This window comes from Borostomias antarcticus, assembly GCF_949987555.1.
Source record: "Borostomias antarcticus genome assembly, chromosome: 25".
NCBI classification, from domain to species: domain Eukaryota; kingdom Metazoa; phylum Chordata; class Actinopteri; order Stomiiformes; family Stomiidae; genus Borostomias; species Borostomias antarcticus.
In genome coordinates, this window is record NC_140258.1 from 5,150,625 (window position 1) to 5,158,333 (window position 7,709).

A 7,709-nucleotide genomic window follows, 5' to 3' on the forward strand; every position below is an offset into this window, starting at 1 on the left:
CACTATACAGTCTGTACAAAGATGGAGTAGGCCAGAGACTGAGATAAAGTTCCAGTTAAAAATGGAAGGGACACTTTTTAAAATGAATTTATTGTAAAAACGAACAAGGCATTGTGTACTAAGAAAGGTTATAGCACTTCAACCATTACACCTGATCAGGTGCCTTTTTCCACGTCTGATTCCAGCAACAACAGCATTATCCCATATTGATAACCACAGAATCCGCCAGTGGAATGCTTTGTTTGCTGAAGATTCAGATTTGAGATCTGCAATGCCATTTAGATTTTGTTCAAAATTACTCCCCTCCAGTTTATTTTGTAAGTTTATGTTATTCTACTCTTAAAGCATCTTGCATGTTAAGTAGGTTTGTACACCTGCTACACATTAAACATTTCCTCCATCTTTTGGATTTTTAAAGATATCTCAGCTTCTTGGGTTTTTTATGTTTAGTGTCATCTGCATGTTTTGAAGTCACCTTTCTTGTGAAGATTAATATGTTACCAAACGTTAATCCTTTTTGTAGCTTTGTGTATTTTTAGACCATCTCGTCTTTTTTGATCTCTTGTAAATCCCTAAGAATGTTTCACACAAATTCCCTAATGAGCCTAGAAAATGTATATTCATGAATGTGTTGGACAAGTATGTCTCCTCCTCCTCCTGTGGTACAACTACAGATTCTCCACTTCCTCTCAGACAGCCTGCAGGTTATTTGGCTACTCTGGTGCTTCCTATGGAGTCTCTTCCTATGGAGTCTCTTCCTATGGAGTCTCTTTCTATGGAGTCTCTTTCTATGGAGTCTCTTCCTATGGAGTCTCTTTCTATGGAGTCTGTCTCTCTTGCTCCATTTGGATCTCTATTGGTTCTAGGTCCCCCGGTTTCAGGGACCAATCATATTTATTCTATATCAAATAAAATCTTGATTCGAGATGCTCATGGAGTGTAATGTTCTTATGAGTTCCATGGACGTTCTTTTTTAAACATAAGCAAATTATGCTGACTGAAATCAGATCAAGATCGCCCCCTTGTGATTAGAAGGTGTTAGTACAGCATAGACAGTTTACAGTGAAGGTCTCTTCACCCTTATAATGCCTGACATAGATTACTAGAGATAAAAATATAAACATCAAGAAAGCACCACAGTTTCATATGTTTAAGCTTTTGGGGTATGAAAAACTGATGTAGAAAATGTATTCAGAGTAGCTTTCTCCCTTGACGAGGGCATTATCTAAAGAACTAATTTGTACTTTATCTACCTGGAGACCCGTACTGTACCTCTGTCAGTGAAAAATTGTGAAGTGCACAGAGACTAATTTTCAATTAGCATTCATCGATCAATTGACTACAAATATTTTTTCAATTCCCTTGGTTACTTTCCAGTCATTGTATTTCTTTGTTTGGTAAATGTTTGGTAATGTTTACATTATGTATTGTGCATTGTTTGACTTAATTTTAGCATAGATTATGACCAGCTACAGTTTTTGATGTGTGATTCATGCACACCATGTAACTGATCAGTAGATTTGTGGTAACAGGAAATGCTTAGAGAAATTGAAATGAGGAAATGTGCAATAGGATTGGCCCACCTATACCAGTTTAGACAAAGATGGGTTCCGAACAGCCAAGAGAGTTTTAATCAGTTTTAGAATGGAATGTTGGTTTTGAAACTGCCTCGTACTCAATTCTAAAACTGTAATTTTTGACGTGATAAATCTTCAAGACAGAACAGAGAGACATTCTGGAAGTACAAACATTCTAAAACGGCTTCAAATTGTCTTATCTGCTGTATGTGAACCCAGATTAAAGCTGAATCAGCATCTGACCAGCATTCAGGATTCACTTCTCTATTGACTATTTTGCTTTGAAGTATGTATATTCTACAGACTCCAGTGTTTGATATTGTTGAACATCTGATACTCAAGACAAGTCAGCTCACTTCTGTGCACAGACAAATCATATAAAGTGTTTTCAACTCAGGTCCTGTTACTAAGCAAAGCATCTTAAGATCTTACACATTTTTTGAAATGTCAAGTGTCTAACCAGAAGCCAAATATTATAATTGTTGGCTAATTTGGCAATCGATGAGATTAATGATTTTTGTAAAATTCTTCTTGTCTTTTCTACCTGAGAACTGTTGGAGAACTGATTTGCAATTCCTACAGTGTGGGTACCTTCATTTTCTTTCATGGTTAATTTCATGCAAACCTTGAAAAAAGATAACCCATACTTTATTGACTTAATTGTTGAAGAGGATGATACTTAACTCAATTTACTGTACTACATATGGTTATATTTGGTAACTTTCTAGAGCTCATTCCAGCTCAGACTGTATACTGTAGAGTAGTGGTTTCATTTGTCAGGCAGTGTGGCATACTAATGTAACACGATTGTGTCTAAAACATGACAATATTACAGGATGTTATCTTCATCCCTTGGGAACCTCACACTCCACCTGCTTAGAAGAGAGTTATGACTGTCTGTTCTCTCTGTTCAGATTGGGTGTGTTTGTGTGTGTGTGTGTGTGTGTGTGTGTGTGTGTGTGCGCGCGCGCCTGTGAGTGTGTGCCTACCTGCGTGTGCGTCCCTGTCTGTGTGTGTTCTTGCATGTGAGAGTGTGTGCATGTGTGTTACTGTATTCACATTGCCACCTAAACTCTGTGAATGTCTGTTAGTATGATATGTGAATAATATGAATGTTGTGCTGGGGACATGCGTGTCTGCAGGTGTTGTAGGACGTGGATGGAGTAGAGCTGGTAAGTGGTTCTAGAGTGGTGAAGACACGTGCACAAACATGGCTAGAAGAAGAACACATCTCACACTATCTGTATTCCTAAACCAGCTAGGGGGAGGTACTGTGACTGGTGTCTCCTGCTCATCCTCAGCTCTACAGTATGAGATATGCACAGATGTACTGTATGTCTAGAATGTGATTTGTTCTTCATTTTTCCAAAGTCAAACTACATTCTTCCCATGCATCCATAAGTGAAGGTTCAAATTATATGTGCAGAAGACACTATATGTTGATAATAATGGAAGGAGTTTTTTTCTTTCCTGTTGCAATTGCAGTTGGCTATGTGGTGCTAATAACAATATTTTCCTCTGTTGACAATAAATGTTCCAGATCATGCCTACAGCTGCATCTGCTCTGATTGATCCTAATGTCTGATACTACAGTACGCCACATCTTATTATGCTCCTTTTCAACACGTTAATATAGGTCTATGGGGTCCCCAAAACATGCCTTTTATATATTTTTGCTGAAAATACCACTCAGATGAAGCATTGTAGCATGCCTCAATACCCCTCTGTTTCAGTCCTGGTCTGGACGTGCCGTTTCTGTGTCTTAATGCTTTAATGCAAATGAGCTGCTGCGCCCCACCTCCTCGCCTTATTTCCCAGTGTGTGTGTGTGGGCCCATCAGAGAACCCAAATCCTAATATACTGCACTGAAAAGTGGGTTTTTCATAGAAGGGGACCTTTCACAGTATTTTACATTTCCATTTGTCCTCAAGGGGGCAGCACAGGCACTTGACAGCTCATCCCAAATGGCACTGGCCATATCTGCACTGCTGTGAATCTGGTCATGAAATTTGATTTTTGAGATTCATCAAGTTACTCATTTTCACAAAAAAAACTGGTAGGTTAAGCTTTACATGCTGGACAAGGACTCTAGAAATTTGCTCCTGAGGCAAACCTCTGAACGTCCAGCTGCTAAGCTGTACCACCTTTGAATCTAAAAGGGTCTGACGGCATAGGCCTACTGTACAAGGGGGCCTCTACTTAAATGTCATTTGAGTAGCGTTTGATGTCCGTTTGATAGTGAGCCAATACTAAAACACCTTCCCATTCATCAAACAGAAGCTGAAAGGAGATACGTATCACACTCATCTCACATCTCAAAATGGCCCCCGGTTCTTGTTGGTTTGAACTGAAGGAGACCCAGGTTCACCGAGGGGTCTGAGTAGAGAGGGTGTGTGTGTGTGTGTGTGTGTGTGTGTGTGTGTGTGTGTGTGTGTGTGTGCACAGCAGTGAAATGTACCGTCACTTTCTCACTCCGTGGCCATGTATCTCCTCCTCACATCCGAGAGCCTCTGGTCGTGAGCAATGGCCTCTGCCATCTGCTTCATGTCCTGATGTTGTGGTCTGTATTTGAACACATACGACTGCAGTGTACAACAGTGTTAGCCAGGCTAGCATGGCAGTAAATAAGCCATGACTCCTGGCCTGGTCCACATGCCTCTGCTCTAAACAGACTGTGTGTGAGTTATAGCTGTTTACTGAAACACTCAGCTTTGTTTTCTGAGAAGTTAAACCACAATACCACTGTGCACAGTTATTATCAGTAGCCTATCAGATTTGTTGAGAAATGGAAGCACAACATTTCTAATCATCAGTCAGTTGCCAAACAGTTTTAGGTTATTTGTTATTCCATAACCAGAGAAGGCTCATCTGACATTGTCATGATATCACAAGAATGCCACCAGTTTCAGTCAGCATAGTTCTTAACACATCTTCAAACTTTATTGAAAGTCACATCTGTCTGACTCACACAGTGAACATATTAATTCATAAAGTCATAGTAGTAATCAAACGCTGGGGGATGGAGTCATGCTAGCCAATCATAGCATGATGACATATTTGGTCCCATTATGATGATCAAATAAAACAATGGAGGATTTTTTCACTTTTAATGCCACTCTTCATATTCATCAATATATAATGCATCACATTATGACCATGAAAAACCTCCTAGTCCTCTGCTGAGTGAACAATTGAAAAGAATGACTGGGAACAGTCGGTTCTCTGGACACTTTGTAAGACACTTTGATTAAAAGCGTCTGCTAAATGAATATGGAATTGTAAAGAATAAAATTAAACTAATGTTCAAAAATAGTATGACTTTTTCTCTGATAATATTATAACAATAATGTTCTACTCAAATAAAAAAAATGATTACTTACTTTTCACCTCAGTGGCAACCAAATAATCAATAAAACATTTACATTTCATCAGACATAAAACATACAAAACCAGACAGTGATAATTCAACATAATAGAATTGACAAAATAAATATTATTTTCATATTGTACAGTAAGTTATCATCATTCTTTTATAAGGTCTTGTCGTGGTGTGTGGACTAATTTGGTCTGACAAACCAAACCCAACCAGTAAAGCAGAAAAGATTTGTAATGTTCAAAGCTCAGTAAAATTCCAATATAATTCAATGCAGTGACAGAAGAGGCAAGGCATATTTAGACAGTTTATATCAACAGCACTAAATAAAGGCATACACTGATATTAAGCACACTGAAATGTTGGCTTCAAAATCCTTTACATTTTTTTTGTTTTTTTAAATCAACATGAGTGTGACTAAACAAAATGAAGTGTACAGAAACAGCCCCTCCACGGCCTCATCCTTGTGGGAGGGTGAAATGAGGAGGGATCTGAACCTGAAAAATATGAATCCTACTACACATTGGTCCACAGTGTTGTAACTGACCGATGCACCTACTCGTCTTCTAAAGGCACACGGGAACACTGCAGTAAACTCACATGAGGTCCTAACCAACCTAACAGAGGGGTGGGTGAGATGATGCGCTTGAACACCATGGACAAATGTGTCATTCAAGATTTACACACAATACTATCATGTTCCTCAGGCCTACATAATGGCCCTTTTAAACCTGTAGTTACAGTACTGTACCTCTAAGGTACATATGACCTTGTTGTCCTTCAAGCAAAGTATTGAAGTATGTTAGAGCATAAACCACTTCTTTAACATTTTCTTAAACGACAGAAAGCAGCACACAGCAAGTCCTAAGCTCATATACTATACTGTGCAACCATAACCAGTAAGCTACTTCCTTGAAGGTCACCCACACATTTCACTACACACAACTGAGTTAATCAGTGTGTAAACACTGGGTATGAACTGACTTTGTGTGCTGTGGAATTCTCAGTGTTACCTCCCATCCATGTTAAGCATTCCTTTAAAAAACAAATACTGGACACAATTACAGTAATATACAGTAACAAGTCCTTGCTAAACTGAAAACTAGTTCAGGAAACCGCTGGGGTAGCAACCCCTTTAAACACAATTCAGCACATTCTGAGGATTTCCAAATGGCTTTACGATTATAAGGATATTTATGCTGGCTCATCTAATGATGATAATATTTCAATATAAGGCATTTAGGAAGCGGTACTCCACATCATCATAAATGCATTTTCCCATAAACCCCCAACCCCCCTCCCCTCCCCCCCCGCCAATTAAAACCATAACACACTAGAGCCGACATACAGTGCAGAGGCGACCTTTTTTTTTACGAGCCTTCAAGCAGAGAGTTGTGATATATGTGTGTGTGTGAGCTCTCTCTCTCTGTGCTCCGGAAGCTGAGCAGACCCCCGCAGACCCCCGAGCCCAGGTGGCTGCGTCTCCCCCCTCTCTCTCCCTCTCGCTCGTCCTCTCTGATTTAAATTCACCTTCTCTGTGACCATCTATAGCGACTCCATTCACACGTGGTCTCTCTCCTCCACGCCATCCTTCATATCCCAATTACCGGGGAGAGATTGGAGGCATGGGTGTGTGTGTGTGAGGTGAGGGAGGGCGTGTGGATTCATAATAAAACCTCCTCCTGTTGGTTTGCACTGATTGAAAAAAATACCGGGGCGAAGTCGAATGAATTGGAACTATATTGCACCATCACCGCTGCATCCAGCCAATCATCACGTGACTATACCTTCATCCCAGCAGGAGGCTACTTATCCCAACCCTCATGTTAATGGCATACCTGAGCAAGTGCACAGCAAACCTGTCGTCCCCCACCCATGATGCATGTCGTCAGCATGAAGCCTACAGTTGTTGAAAGTATAAGTGGAGTGGGCTTTTCTGGTTTAGACAGCACATACTGTAGGCCTATCATATATTTTTGTTTGGTCTAAAATGTAAGCATTTATTCGTGAAATTAAAATATCACTGATTAAAATAGTAATATAAAAGGAACCTCATTGCAATGTTTAGAAAAACAAAAAAAAACAAAAAACAAAACAGTGAAAACAGGCCATGAAATAAGATATTGATAATCTACTGTTCATTAGATCTATCCCTCCCTCTGCTGTCTGTATGTACTAAACACTTCAAGCTCTGAACTCTGTGGATTTAGAAAGGAGATGGTCTACTCCTGAGTAGAAAAGAATATACTTTTACTGAGACACCAAGCATAGTTTTTTTATGTACAGTAAAAAACAAAATGTACTTGGCAATGGGAAAAAATGAATTGTGGTGACCACCCCCCAGTGGTGGGCTATGGCACATCTGTGCCGGACGTATGTACTGTACGTACACACGCAGGTGTGTATGTACGCATACACTAACGTACATGAGGCCAATTTTTGCCAGGTGGGGGACAATAACTCCATTGGTTCGGTATCAATAGTTGAGTAGCAATAGTTCTGACGTGTAGCCTAGGTCCTTTATAGAAACCAAACTCCGTCAAACTCCATCCTCTTCTGTCTTCATGAAACTGGCTGTTTGGCTTGTTGTCCACAGGTATGGTCCTTGCTTTCAGAACAACAACCAGCCTGTATGAGTATGGGAATTACATGGCTTTCATCCCTCCCTATAGAGTCTTTAGTATGTGAAGCTCTGTGATGGTCATAGTTAGACTATACAGGATGTATTGTACTGACGCCCCTGCATGCATGTGACCAGA